This window comes from Poromitra crassiceps (assembly GCF_964638095.1).
Source record: "Poromitra crassiceps genome assembly, chromosome: 6".
NCBI lineage: Eukaryota > Metazoa > Chordata > Actinopteri > Beryciformes > Melamphaidae > Poromitra > Poromitra crassiceps.
In genome coordinates this window covers 18744699-18761098 of record NC_139627.1, presented here as the reverse complement: position 1 = coordinate 18761098, position 16400 = coordinate 18744699, and the positions used below count along the sequence as shown (strand labels likewise).

Here is a 16400-nt window from a genome sequence, read left to right as displayed (position 1 = left end):
GTAATATTTTGTTCAAATTCTAAACACCTTTGATCAGTATTGATAGCATTTCACATTTATGGAGAGCATTGATGCACAGACTGGCTATTACCTGTATCAATGGGAATGGGTTCTACTCTATTTGTCTAATTGTTTCAATAAAATCTGTAAGATACATACTGTAGATTGTTTGTTTCCACCAGTTTGATGGTAACTTATTCTTACAAGTCTACACTCAATCTGGGTGAAAGTGTATGTAAAAAAAAAGTTGTTTAGCGGCCATATTGGTAGCCTACTTACTATGCAAAGTAGAATGCTATAGATAGATTAAATCATAAATCTGAGTATTACAATGTGTTTCTAAAACTCAAAAACCATAAAATGGACACCGAGTTTACTAAAAGCATCAACAGTTATGGTAAAACTCATATTCAGGTAGTCGCCATCTTGGAAATATGCAGATTAGGGGTCCACACACATCTTCATTAGTAAAGATAAGCATTCCAACACCTTTCTAATGGTCAAAAAACATAAGATAGACACCAAGTCTGTATTTCTAGCTCATCTCTTTCAAAAGTTATAGCCAAAATCTTTTTCGGACAGTGGTCATATTGGATCTGGCCGCCACCGGCTCGCGCACTCTGGCTCAATTGTTAGAGCATGCCCTGGGCTAATTCTGGGCAAAATCTGGTGCTTTTAGACTTGATTTGCATGAACTTAGCCTCAAATGTCCCTAAAAGTCCCGCAACTATTATGTTTTGCATGATGTTATAAATCAAGTGATAACACACATTTAGCTACCATTGGTGCAATGCTCTCACATATTTTCTAACTCTAGAGATGTATACCTTGCCAAAAATCAATATGAGCATTATTCCCAACCCTTCTGGCCCATGGACTAATATGTAGATAGATTTCTTTTGCAAGATTTTGAGAGTAAATTAGACACTTTTTTCAAATGTTTTTGAGTTTTACTATACCAAACCTGTTAAAATCATTAAAACAACCCTCTCAATCAATTCCTCATGCAGAAATCATACAGAAAAGTGGTGTCATTTGTCCTCTGTATGACGTCTAGTTCAAAAGTTATGACCTTATCCATTTTCATCAGACATCGCAATATGCCCGCAAAGATGGCCGCCAAACGGACCCATGGGACACTATTTCAACGGGGTAACAACAAAATTTGTTTATTAGACACCTTGAGGAGTACAAAAATCTATGTTAGAAAAATATATCTTTCGGGTGCGCGGGGACCCCCCGTTCCTACTAGACTAAAGTATCACAAGTGGCTCCAGTGGCTCAAAGAGAGAGGGAGGGACTCCTTTTTTATAACAGGGAAACACACACACACACACACACACGCACACGCACACGCACCCACACCCACACCACACACACACACACACACACACACACACACACACACACACACACACACACACACACACACACACACACACACACACACACACACACACACACACAGTATTTATCACTAACCACCTTCTTGATATTTGACAATAAGTCTTCATAGCTTCTGAATGAGTGCAAAATGAAAGGGAGCTACAGACAGAAACAATATTACTGATAGCTACGGTCCTGATATAAAAACAAGACTTTAATCTACTGAATGATTGAGCCAGGCAGTACCAAAATAAAAGAAACAAACAAACAAACAAACAAACAAACAAACAAACAAACAAACAAACAAACATTATTGATAGTTACCTTCCTGATACTGAAAAGTAGCAGCTCAGCTATTGGATGGTAGAGCGAGAGTGAGCCGGACTGCGATGTGTGTGAGAGAGGGAGGGAGAGAGAGGAGAGAGAGAGAAGAGGGAGGGGCAGAGTGATGTGGTCCTGAATGGCAGTGGCTGTTCAGTATTTAAGCCTTGGAATGTTTAACCAGCCAGTGAAGACCACACCCACCCACTGCCTGGCCACACCCACCCACTGCCTGGCAATGACGCCATGCAGGGCTTTAACAGCCATCAGTGGCTTTGTGTGCGTGTGTGTGTGCGTGTCTGTGTGTGTGTGTGTGTGTGTGTGTGTGTGCATGCATGTGTGTGTGTGTGTGTGTGTGTGTGTGTGTGTGTGTGTGTGTGTGTGTGTGTGTGTGTGTGTGAATAGGGTCAGTGGGCGTGGCTGCATGCACACTATTGTGTGTGCACTTGTGGTCTTTGTGTGTATGTGTTGCATTCCTGCATTTATGCGTTGGATGTGTGTATTCATGTGTGTGTGTGTGTGTGTGTGTGTGTGTGTGTGTGTGTGTGTCTGTGTGTCTGTGTGTGTCTGTGTGTGTGTGAGCATACCTTTGTAGACATCTGACTCAAGCTGGTCAATTCTGCTGTCAGACAGTGAGTCAAAATGCAAGCTAGCACACATAGTGCCCCGCCCCATCACGCGTCACTTGTACGTCAACACACCCTGCCTGCCCAGAAGGTTTGTTAGCACGCTGCATCACCTGAACTATTGTGATAGCAGTGAATTAATGCATAGACATCACCCAGTGCAAAGAAAAGTTGCTTATATGCTTTTGTCTGTTTTTATGTGTTTATGTGCTGTTGCTCTGGCATGTATTGTATAGAATATGCTAATGTCATCTTGCATGTTCTTTTTATATGTGCTCATGCATGTTCTTTTTATATGCTATTAATCTGCTTGTGCTTTTCTTCTTTTATATGCTTTTGTCTACTTATGTCTTCTGTACTATTGCATGTGTTTGTTAATGTTTCACATATAACATCAACCTGCCAGGGACTGCAGATGAAAATTAGCCTGTATGGCTAAATCTGGCACATTTACATGATGGACTCACATGCTCATGTTAATTAATGTGCATTGTCCCTTTTCTTAAATAAATAAACAAACAAACAAACATTTGAAAGTTTACAAAGCTTTCATGTCCAGGACCCCTAAATTGACACGAGGATGGAATTAGAGCCAACATAAAGGATTCCCCTTTTTGCTGGGGACCTCCTGGAACCCAATCAAGGCCCCCTGGGGTTTCCCAGACCCCAATTTGAGAACCACTGAAATCTACAGCATAACCTACCCTTTGACCTGAACAATGGGGAAGATTAGAATTTAATGACATAACTGCCTCCAAAAATTGTGCAAACTGGCCACCTAGAGAAAATGATTAACCAAAGACAAGGATTTTCCCTGTATATGAAACTCTATGCACTTATGAAAGGTTAAGGCTAATGTGAAAAATGATTTTGAGTCCTTAGATTAACCAAATGACTGTGTTAGTATTATGAGAGTAAAGACAGAATTCTGAGAATGACAGAGTACCTCCTCACCTGATGGAATGTGTAAAAAAAATCTCATTGGCATTGGTAGTAGCATGTCTAGTCGTGAATGTGTGTGTGTGTGTGTGTGTGTGTGTGTGTGTGTGTGTGTGTGTGTGTGTGTGTGTGTGTGTGTGTGTTGCGTCACAATCCGAGGCCGTCTCATTCTAATCCCTTAACCGTCTGACACCAGATGCCGTGCAAGCTAATAGGAAAACTGTGATCACCTTCACCCTGACTGACCAACCCCCTCTGTCTGTCTGTCTGTCTGTCTGTACTTGTACTTAAACTTGTGATTGAGATACACACAAGAAAAGTATAAATAAGTATTCTTGCCTTATACAGAAAGTATAAGTATACTTGGCTTGTAGTTGATTTGTTTTATTTGAAGTACGCTACAGCAGTTCTGCATATAAAATGGAAAAATCAGGATATCACAATAAATCCCAGAGGCTTATTTCCATGTGGTCCCTTATAGTCGATAGATTATAGCTGATTAAATACTTTTTCAGACATATCGGTTTCTTTGAGGTAGTATACACACCATACACATTTGGCTGATTTTATTGACAATTCTTCCATATATGAGAGTAGCAGACTTGATGTATACTGGCTGCTAAGGCTACCAGAATATATGGAGTCACTCAGCACACAATTGCTCAACTTCACATCACTGATGACATCACTCACTGATGACCACCACTGATGATGTCATAGATGTGATGATGTCATAGAGATTGTGACATCATCAGTGATGATGTCATAGACATTAATTCATGAATGAAATCATCAGAGGGACAATTGAAACAGAGAAACAAACAGACAAACAGAGCCCATGCTCCCTTTTATAGGCACAATTAAAGCAATACAACTGTGACTTTTGCCTCGCTGGAAATTATGGTGGTGTCCAGACATGGTTTCCAGAAGTACACAACCTGCCTATGACCATCCCCTGATCACAACCCACCGCCATGCAAATATTCAGTACAATGCCACCTGGGGTGTGGGTGTCAGGTGTTTTCCAGGACTTTCCAAGTGGTTCCAGGACTTGATGAAGTGCCCATGACCTTCTCCGGATCATAACCCCCTGCCATGCAATATTTCAGCCCAATCTGACCTGGGGTGTGGATGTGAAGTATTTTCCAGGTGGTTTCCAGGATTTTCCAGGACTTTCCAGGTGGTTCAAGGACTTGGTGATGGACCCATGACCTTCCCCAGATCCTAACACCCCGCCATGCAAAATTTCAGCCCAATCCGTCCTGGGGTGTGGGCGTAAGGTGTTTTCCAGGTGTTTTCCAGGATTTTCCAGGTCTTTCCCAGGTGGTCCCAGGACTTGATGACATGCCCATGACCTTCCCCAGATCACTACCCCCCTCCATGCAAAATTTCAGCCCAATCCGAACTGGGCTGTGGGCATGAGGTGTTTTCCAGGTCGTTTCCAGGATTTCCCAGGACTTTCCAGGTGATTCCAGGACTTTCTAATCTGCTCATGACCTTCCCCAGATCATAACCCACCTCCATGCAAATTTTCAGCCCAATCCGAGCTATAGTGTTAGAATAGAGACAGATACACATATAGTGGTATGGTCAACATTCACTCCGTTACTCAGCTGAATGGATGGTCGAGTGGATAAGACACAGGACATTGTGCTGAAAGGAAGGGGCCCTCAGTTCGAATCTCACATGGTTGTACTTTTTCCTTAAACTTAAAGTATACTAGTAGTATACTTACTTAGTATACTACTAGTATACTGAATTGGGCCGATTTAGTGCCAATTTAGTGTCAAGAAGTATTAGGCAAGTACACTTGGAGTATACTACTAGTATATTGATATTAGTATACTTGGTGCATAAAGTATACTTGAGTATATAAGTATACTTGCATAAAAGTACACTTGGTCTTTACTTAAAGCAGCTACGAGCAACTTTTTCGATTGTTATTAAACAGTATAAATTTAATATCAATGCATCACATCTTACCTCTAATAGTCGACGAGACCAAAGCCGTGTGTATCTGAGATTGCTCCCTTAGGTGATTATTAAGTCTATAGTCTGTCTAAACTCGCGTCAACAGGGGGCTCTCTAGAGCGACCGGACCGGGTAACCCGGAAGTGAAACGCGGAAGTGAAACCAGGAAGTGAAACGCAGCTGCCTTCCTACGCCGTTTGCGCTGCCTAGCAACATAACATAAACAATGTGAACGCCACGCATACTCTCGGGAACATCTCTCGTTATATTCTAACAGGTTTTTTGGAAGTTATTTTGTGGTTATGGCCGAAGTGGCTGCTGCAAACCGTTTCATTTCACTTCCTGATCTGCCCTGGCTACAGACACACTAACACTCGCCGATTCACTCGGGGTTAAGCGACACTACTCTGCGTTGGTCTCGTCGACTATTAGAGGTAAGATGTGATGCATTGATATTAAATTTATAGAAGGACAAAAAACCAGCACTCAAAATAAATCCTTTTGGGTTGTTTTAATACCTTCAAGCAGCAACAGCAGTGACAATGAACGTTTCGGCGTAAGCCTTCCTCAGCATTGTGACAATGCCATGGGTTATTGGAGTGGGTTACTGGATTTATACAATGGCTGTGAACCAATCAGATTGCTTGATTTGAGAGAGCCGTTTTATAATAAAGCTTAGCCAGATTTGTACAGATATATATCTACACTGGAGCAAACCATGGCTAATGTGTAATATGACATTTCACCCCTATTAAATGCTCAAGGTTTACTATCATTGTCTGTAAATAAGAGGTTTCAAGTCTTCACACTATTTGTCGTCTCGTTTGGATAGCTGTTTTGGATAGCTGTTTTTTTTCCACTGGTCTAGGAAAATACTGAAATATGACAACAAATATTGAGGGTAACTTGCTTTGCTTTTGTAGGCTACATAATATCTTTATTTTTGTATGTTGACACAAGATGTCACTACTACAGCTTTGACATTATTTACAGTGCAATGTTGTGCATGGCTCACTTGGCCAATGTGAGAGTACACATAGTGTTTTATATGTACAGGTAGCCGGTTGGAACATCTCACAATACAACATCAAATACCAAATGCAAATAAACCAATAACTGGGTTTAGTATTGCTGCCTCTCTGCCTCTTTATTTAATACTGTATCAGTAGACAGTGGCACCTCAAAAGTGACACGCACCTCCTGGAAGAGCTTCATGGGATTCACCACCATCGTCAGAAAGGGTCGTTGTCTTTTGCACTTGAAAAATAACTCACTGCCTCTCTCTAGTGGCCATTAGCAGGCATGGCATGCTTTTGGTGCCCTTATCCTGTAGTTTTATGGCAAACGTGGAGCCTGTCACATAGCCTGGGTAAACCCATCCCCCACGTGACCTGCTCTCAGACCTGTTGATAGTGACTGGGAACTGAGAGAGCAGGTCACGTGGTGGCTGGGTTTACCTAGGCTACTTCCACCCCATCATCCAGATCTCCTCCCCGACACGCCTAAGATGACAGCAGCCATTCAGATGAATGCAAAGTCAAATATACTGACACTAGAAACGATTCTGGGGGGGGGGGGGGGGGGACTATGGATCGGTCTCCGTCTGTTAGTTTGTTGGTAAGTGACACTGTAATGTTGACTTTGTGCCGCTAGGGGGCGGTGTTAGCAATAAATGGGGCTGACCCGAGGGTGGAACTATATCACTTGTTCTACTCTGTTTCATCGTTGACTGAATTTTGTGTGTGAAGGCAACCACAAAGACGAGGATGCTCCTGCGGCCTATTTACCTGTATCAAGAACAGCTTGGTCTTTTTCTCCATAAGCGTGTTGTCGAAACAGCTGAAGATATGAGACAGCCGGACGGGTCTCCCATCCGCTCCAAACACGCAGCCCTCTTCTCCATGAGACGACAACACAGCCAGGAAACAGTCCTTCACCGGCCGCCTGCTCTCTGCAGCACACACACACAGACACACACACACGCACGCACACGCACGCACGCACACACGCACACACACACACACACACACGCACGCACACACACACACACACACACACACATGCACACACACAGACACACACACACACACACACACACGCACGCACACGCACGCACACGCACGCACACACGCACACGCACACACACACACACACACACACACACACACACACACAGATGGAGACGTCATGTGGGTCTTTACATGCTAACTGAAGTGCACACCTTGCTCAATTATCAATATTAGTCACTTCTCGACAGGACCAGGCAAAGAAAGGAATGGCAAACTTGCACGTACAAACACACACACACACACACACACACACACACACACACACACACACACACACACACACATGCTCGGCTCTTGTGCAATATCTATTAAGCAGGAGTGTCTGTCTGCACAGGCAGGCCAAGGGGCCATTCTGTCCCCTCTCTGTATTTACATAATAAGGGTGTAAACAGGCATGCCATGGGTGGAGACTCTGGAGATGATGTGCCATGGCTGCCGTTATGGAAACTGCCCGTAGCTCTGCGGGCTCCAAAAATCGTGACCGACAGACACTGACAGACACCACAGAGCCCACTTAGCCAATTTGAACTAAGATGGTAACATTTATAATGTTCATGAACATTGAAATGTGCCCCTTTTATCAGTTTGTTTATCCAGCAAAGATAAGGACTTGATTACGAGGCCATAGCCAAAGGTGCAACTAGCTTATAATATATCAGTGATAAGAGTCTATTTGCACTTTCACATTGTCTGTTATCCAGTTGTTTACATGTATTCTGAGTGACTCCAAACACGACATGAAGTGCAGTTTGATCATCTGTAGAAGGGAACACAGAAAATCGGCGACACAAAACGCACTCAAAAGCTAACAATGAGGTGACTGCATGGATTGAGACGGGCAATTCCTTTTTCCCTCAATGCCTCGAACAATTATTCTATTAAAGTCAGTGACAACTCTAAAGGGGCGTTCACACCGACCTATTAAAGTTTTTCGCTGGCATCGAGTTTACATACAAAGTCAATGCAAACGAGCGATTGAGCGTATATTCGCCCGGGAGAAAAATCGCTGGGTGTCCGAGCGACAGAGACAGAGCGACAGCCCGAGATGAAATATCCCAACTCGAGCGAAATTACGCTGGCATCAGTCGCTCGCTCTTCAACGCTGATTGGCTGCCGTGTGAGAGTGAGTCAAGGATCACACTGGCTTGGAACAAACCACTGGTTTACTGTGTGGCAACAAACCGCATTGACAGCTGATTGACAGGCTGACAGCTGACATGAAGTGAAGTCTGTACTACCGGTATAGAGCTCGTGTTAGGAGCACGCTGATAGGCTTAGCTTGTAAACAACTACGGTGGCTCGTAGTGGACAAATATCATGACATTGCGTAACGTTATAGCCCCCAGATGTCCGTCAATTCTTGTGCCTATTGACGAGCGATTTAAACAGAGCCACAGAGCGATTCCAAAGTTCAGTCGAGCGACAGAGAGAAAAATAAATATCTCTGTGTGAACACAGCTTAAGACAAGATGCAAGAGACAGTCTGAGGATATTGCACAGAAACACTGCATTGCTTGTCTGAAACATTTATAAGTGAAGTTAAATTGTAAATACTCTACACATTGTATATTTAATATACAATATTAAATGTACTATATTTATTCCAGAGCACCAACACCCGCAGTCTGGCTGCCTCTGTTGAGGTGAGCTCAGGCTGTCAGAGGAGAAACCAGGAAGAAGGGAAAACGTGATTTTTTGAAATGCGTGTTTCACAAAACCGATTGCGGCAGTTCTTTATATGTACATCAAACACATTATGGTCATATTTCTGTATCTGTTGGGGAGCTATTTCAGATTAATTTTACAAGATTTATGGGGCTGGGGAACTGTCTGTCCGCGCTGGCCAGCCTAGCTGCAGATACAGTCCGGGTTGAACATTCAGAGAATGCAACATTTAAACTCGATACACTGCACGGGGTAATATCCCACTAGTTATAATAAAGATGTGTTTAAAGAAAACGATTAAAAGCATAACATGTTTAAAAGAAGATATTTGAAAAAGAAGGATAAAGAAGTTTTAAAATCTTAATATAGGATAAAGATGTTAATATAATTATAATATAATAATAATAATAATAATAATAATAATAATAATAATAATAATAATAATAATAATAATAATAATAATAATAATAATAATAATAATAATGGGGGTGGGGATTGGAGGCGTAGTTGTCTATATGTTAAGGCTTAAAACGTGGGATTTTTACCGTTACCCACCATTTACCCATGTTTGGTATAGGGACCAATTACATGTAGGCCTAATTTGTCCCTATGCCATACTGTATAGCCCTGATACTCAACTTACGGCCCAGGTGCCAGATGCGGCCGCCGATAGGGCGCCGAGTGGCCCCCCGACCATTCTCTAATTCACACTGAAAACTAACATTAAACAAAGTTTGACTGAGCTCCAGCTCAATTGTCAAATATCGCCACCTATTTGCTGTCCCATGCAGGCACACGTGTTCACATCGTCACTCGGATTATTGCTTTGACTATTTGTTTGCATTCTGCTCGGTGGTTCAAATTGATGCTATGTGGGTTCATGGCATCGGTTCATGGCAGAGTGTAAACATCTTAAAACATTAAAATGACCAGCCAACTACAGCTGCCAGCTGGCACCCCAAAAACCTACAATCTGCTACAGATTTTTTTATTATTATTATTAATGTTGTTTAGCGGCCCCTGCCTCCTGTCATTTTTGCAAAAGTGGCCCCTGGGCAAAGCAAGTTGAGTGTCCCCGCTGATTCTAGGCTACATCTTGTGTATACGTGTATGTTACCTTTCTCAAACAATGCGTAGATCTCATCACTGTCGAGGTCGTTGTGTATGTCGACTTTGAAGCCCAGTTTGCTGAGGGTGCGGTGGAGTCTTTTGGTGTCTCTCTCTGCCCCGGGCCGGTTCCCCAAGTTCACCCCATGGTGGAACTGAGCCACCGACACCAGCAGAGCCCTGTTACACTCCACACCGGGATCCCTCACGCCTTTCCGCCGCAGCATGCTTCTTGAATGGAGGTCCAAGTCAAGGAAAGTTGGGTTGTTGGGTCCTTTGGTTTTTTTCCCCTGTGGTTGGATCTTAGGTCTTACACTGTCTAAATCCTTTAGTCAAACCAACGGCCCAGTAATATGCAAATAGGCAGCAGTTAAATATGCTTTACAGAAAACACACCTGAGATATCTAACAGGTAATTTCACTGTATCCACATGTGTCTGTATCTGATATGCCTGTTAGTGTCGGTCTCACGCAGGCTTTAATTGTCTGCATCACAGAGCAGTAAAAACGCTACTTACTATGAGTCACACCTTCTGTCACACCTGTGCAACCATATTTGGAGCATTTCCTCTCAAGGCATTATGGTCACATGCCTTGATGATCACACAACGTTGCATAATGCTGTCCTTCCCACGTGTTTTTTTACACAGGTCTTTAGTTATGGGAAACGGTGCATGCATCACCTGGTTGGGATGTTGCCCACAGCATAATAGCCAAATGAGTTCAACAGTTCCCGCCTGCACCTTTTTGCAGCTCCGCTTCCAGGTAGTCAATTTCCCATTCATTTCTCCATTGGCGTTTCAGAAAATCCAAGAGTTTTAAGAGTTTTAAGCCTGGATGTGGAACCAAGAAGAGCGGCTATATGAGATACATTACATTACATTACATATGGCTATATGAGATGAACTGATGACTATAAAACATTTGATTACAGAAAAACAAAGCAAAACAGAGAAATAGCAAAACATAAAACTTTTGCTGTTTTTTAAACCCTTTTCCTCATTTTCCACTTTCAATGTTTTTGCTTTTTGCATTTCAAAAGAGAGCAAAAATATATAGCATATACTCTCTCTTTTCTCTCTCTCTCTCTCTCTCTCTCTCTCTCTCTCTCTCTCTCTCTCTCTCTCTCTATATATATATATATATATATATATATATATATATATATATATATATATATATCGGGCTCTGGTGACATGTGATGGGCATTTGTCATTATTTGTGACATAAATGATTAATCGAATAAAAAAAGAATGATCAGATATCGGTCGATAATGAAAATAATCTTGCAGCTAGGACCTCCGGAGGCATATGGGAAGGGGGGGGGGGGGGGGGGGGGATCACCCTGTCTCGAAATGAATGAGATAAGTTTTCTGTGAGAAAAATATTTTCTGCTCTTGTTTTTCTGAATTAACGAGATCGGTTTTTATTTAAAAAATAAATGTCATTAACAAAGTATATTCCATCTCCCATCCATTAGCTTCAAGATCATCTGCAGAATGTAGTCTTTATTGGCCTACAGATTACATTGTGAAAAGTAATCAACTATTGTTAATCAACTATCAATTTGAATTGTCTCTTGGAAAATACTGAGCAGCCTACATCCTGTTCATGAATTTTTTTCTTCTTCAGAGTTTAAGGAATCAAACCATGAATCTGTTGATTTCTTAACCCAAGTAATGCCTGGTTTCTACGAGAGTTGCTGCCGGTTGCTGGTATAGTCTATTTATTATATGTGTGCTCCACTGCTGCCTCTGTTTGGATCATTGGAGCAATACATATCACGTGCCATCAGCCAACACCCTATCCCCCTATAACATCAAGCAAACGAAAAGCTCATTTTCAGCCAGTTCATGCCTTGATCTGACTTCATAAGTGTCAGAAAATAAGTATAGATAATTCACTGTTTTTGATTGGAGAGATCTATCTTCTGAAATAGGTTGCAGTAGCTATAATAATAGCAACTCTAAACCATGCAGCTTCATCTTCCATGCTTTTCAATTTCACATGCTCAAAGACTTGATGAAACAAAACGATTCACTATAATTGCATTAAAAAGGAAAATCAATGCATTGACTATAGACTACTTTTATCTATTGGGTGCTTATTTAATCGTAGTGAGTTGTCTGGACTTCGACCCATTTTGGGGCTCTAGCCTCATAAATCAGTGCAAAGTGCCTGATAAAAGAAGACAATCCCTCAATCTCATCTATGATACAGGCAGTGACCTTTGTCATTATCATCAGTGTCATTATCATAATGAAAAAAAAAGTGCCTTACAGACAATAACAAATAAAAGCCAATATGATTAATGAATTTATTTGATGTGTCATAAAAAACCATCAAGGATAACACAAGAACACCTAGGGCTTATTTCCAGTGTGGTCCTTTGGTGTTTTAACACTAGAAAGACCACAGCGGTCACTGGTCATTTTGACCTTTTTGAAATGTATAATGTGCAATCGCTTTGTTGAATAAAAAACAAATACAATGCTGCTGGTACCTGCCTTTTCCTAAAAGTGTCTGCATTGTCATTTAAAGTAGTTTTTATTTGAATTACACAAAAGGCAAAGAAAATATTAGCATTTTTACCTAGAAAGACCATTTGGACCTCACTTAATTTCCCAGGGTTCTAGACCTATTTTGTAGTCTATATTTTCACATTTTGGTGTTGCTTTGTCTTTTTAAAATATATCTTAATATCTTAACACAATAAATGCATTAATCGCTCAATTGGGAATTTATCATGAGAGATTGAGAGAGTTTGGAATCTAGTGGTCAAAATGACCACTTACAGTCGTTCTAGTATGGAATTCTGGTCCTTCAAGTGTTAAAAGATGTAGAAAATGGAGAGATGAGAAAAGAAAATTTCCCATTCAATTTCAAGGCATTGCTTTAAAAAAAGTTTGCAAATTAATTTGTTTATCATTGTTTGAGTTCAATGGCAGCATGACACATTTCTGCAGGCACTAATCTCTTTTCATAATGTGACTGCTTTGATCAAGAGTACCTGCAGTACCACTATCAGCCTGTGAATTTAGTGTGGTGCTATTTGCTCTGCAGGTCCGCTGCATGATGGCAGTGCTCGATCCTCCTGGCAGAAGTTGGAAACCCCAGAGATAATCAGACAGCTGCTGGAAGTTGACAGTAACCCCAGGAAAACCCCAATACAGTTAGTAATGTGTGAGGGATTTTAACCAAAGAAACCACCAATGCTCCAACTGATGCTGTCTGGCGCATTGTGAAACCACGAGGAACACTGTGAACAGATTGCATCAGCATGAATTCTACATTGAACGTTTCCCTTCTTCTTCTCTCCAGCATGGCAGTAGACTGCCCCCTGCTGGTGCTGCATGGCTGCCACTTTGAAGGGCTGAGCTGGCAGCAGCAGCCTGAAGAGGTGAACCATGCCCTGGCTAGCCATGGGACCAGAAGCCTTGTCGATACTCCGGCTATGGGCAGAAACAGGCGGAAACACACCACGGTGTTCCGGGAAACGCTGGGAACCAGAGTGCTGGTGTTCTCCAGAAAACAATTCCGCTCTAATCTTGCGTTCTGCTCAGAAAACATGCGAGTATCTAGCAGGGGCGTAGCTACGGGTGGGCCTGGCTGGGCCTACGCCCACCCACTTCTTGCCTAGGCCCATCCAATCACGAGACTTTAAAACTTCCTAAATGGCCGACATTACTGTCTTTCAGAGGCTTTAATGGACTTATATTTAGAGATGGAGTGAGGGTCCTGCTATCATATGAGACTAGAAGACCTGAGGCATCCATTCCACTCTGTCATGTTAACTTGTTGGGAAGGGAGCTAAACAATGCTCTAAATTGAGGCTAGATTTTGGCAAGTCAAAAAGTGGCATGGCCATTTTCAAAGGGGTCCCCTTGACCTCTCACCTCAAGATATCTGAATCAGAATAAGAATGGGTTGTAGGGGTACCACGAGTCTCCCCTTTACAGTCATGGTCACGTTATACTAATCCCATGCAGTTTTGCAAAAAACCATGCAATTTTTTTGCATGCAGTATAAATGTGTTATTTGCACCTGTTCTATTTTAATATTTTTGCATACTGGGGTCCCTAAACAGTTTTGGAATTGCATAAATTGGGTATAACTCAAAAGTTGATACTCTTTAGAATATAGTATAAAATATGTGATGATGCTGCCATGCTACTGTAGCATCACTTATGACAGCATGCATTATGAGCTGACCTAAGTGCTGTTAGGATCCTCCAGTCTACCCACAAGGCTTGGTCAGTGTCAAAAGTGGGGTTTTGCTCTGTGTCAAACTGGTGTACATGCGGTTACACCCTTTTGACAGCAAACAAACCCTACTTGTACTGTCTTTGCAGTGAGCTATACAATGATTTGTACATAGGTATACAATTATTTCTTTATTTGACTCCTGCTTATATAGCTACATATTCATAGCGGACATTCTACATCACACTTCTTGTAGCCTATATAATGCAAATAGCAGTTCACTTGCTTTATATACCTTTGATCGCAGTCCTTGTTTGTTTTGGCTTGTATGCATACCTTTCATTTTCCTTTGAAAGCACATTAAGAACATTTACTGGAGTCAAATTCCCACTTTTATTCAGGCCCACCTGCAATTTCATTTCTGGCTATGCCACTGTTATCTAGCTACTCTAAAAGATTCAAGTACTTCTTTGAATACCTACTTCGTTTGGTATGTCCATGCGTCTTATTTTTTTCTAACTGGCGAGGTGAGGCTCGACTTGGTTGCATTTCTATGGGGGAACGAAAATGGCTGCGCCACACGGTCTCCTTTGAGAGAGAGTGACGTGAGGGTCGCCTGCACTGCAGCAGCAATGGACCCAGAGCGCAGTCAACACCCACATCTTCCATGGGATCCAGCGTTTGGGGGCCATAGGTAAAACGTTCAATCCCATTCAATAAGAAATGGAACATCTCGATATGTTGAATTTCACTCTTTTAAATGTCATCACCAGGAACACATACGTAAGTTTTCAAATACCCATTTGATACAAGGATAATACCGTGACATATTGACATTCAGCTTCCTTTAGTTTAGGGTTTAAAATGTCTTTTTCCCTCCCCTCTCCATCCACAGGTGGGGTCTCCAACCATTGCTGGTTGATAGAGGGCATCAGACAAAAGGAATTATCGGCCCTTGCCTCCGTACAGCTGAGCGCGGCATGGTCTGCTGCTGCCTGTCACAGAATGCATCTTGAAGCGGAAACATAATTTCAATGGGATAAAAACCTCAAACCGCTCATCATCACAACACCAAACAGCGTGACTGCAGCGCCGCCACGTGGACACCCATCTGACTGCACCATGAGCTCGTGTGACAGTTAAATGTCTAATGATGGAATGATAGGCCTAAAACTGCTTTCAAGGTGTTTGATTTGGATTTTATTTTCTTTCCAAACACTACAAATACATGCTGTATGCAATATTGTTATATAAAGTGTATGAAACCACTCTAGGAAACTTCACCACAACTTAAAGAATTGAATATTGAATAGAAAGAAAATACATAGGTAAAAAAACAAACAGAGAAAGAAACATTGCTGTACTTAAATCTCACATTGTAAATAAAAATACATGTTTGTAGCATGTTAATATCAAAAATGGACAATATTTTAAGTTTGTAAAATAGAGGTGCATATGATTCCCTGAACTTTGAACATGTGGCTAAACTAACAAACCTTGGGTATATATATATATATATATATATATATATATATATATATATATATATATATATATATATATATATATATATATATATATATATATATATATATATATATATATATAATATATTGCCTATGGGTATATTAAATTAAACTATAAGGTTAAAAGGCAGGACTTATTGACAAGTGGACAGATTTTCCTAATAATTCCTAGATTTCATTACTTTTTAACATACAGAATCAATTTGTTCTTTCCAACATTTTATCATTAATTATTACCCCCAGAGATTGTGTGAACGATACTCTTCTTTGCCCTCAATAAAGAGCTTGGCCTCATCTTGAAAATCAGAACTCAGAATTCAGAACTAGGCTGCCTGGATCATCACCCGCACTAAATAATCGCTCCTCATTCAACTCCACTGACACCCCCCCTCACCCCCCTCAGTACTATGGGTGCCAGGGCCTTCAGCTGCTCTGCACCCAGACTCTGGAACTCCTTGCCCCCGCACAGTCCGACTCCATAACCACATTCAAATCCCACCTCAAAAAAACATGTTCCAACTGGCCTACTCACTTTAATCTCATACAGCACTCTACAGTATCTGTGTCATCTGCCTCCCCTCAGTCCC

The 16400-nt window shown here is 41.5% G+C and overlaps 1 protein-coding gene across 1 annotated transcript in view; it reads right to left on the bottom strand.

Annotated features, from left to right (window-relative positions):
* Positions 1 to 10488, bottom strand: part of LOC310778667 (uncharacterized protein) — a 28987-nt gene extending 18499 nt beyond the window's left edge. The window contains exons 1-2 of the mRNA XM_083639151.1: positions 10095 to 10488; positions 7031 to 7194 (exon numbers count right to left, since the gene is read on the bottom strand). The gene's annotated coding sequence lies outside the window, so the exon portion shown is untranslated. The remainder of the gene's footprint in view (positions 1 to 7030; positions 7195 to 10094) is intronic.
* Positions 10489 to 16400: the final 5912 nt, after the last annotated feature.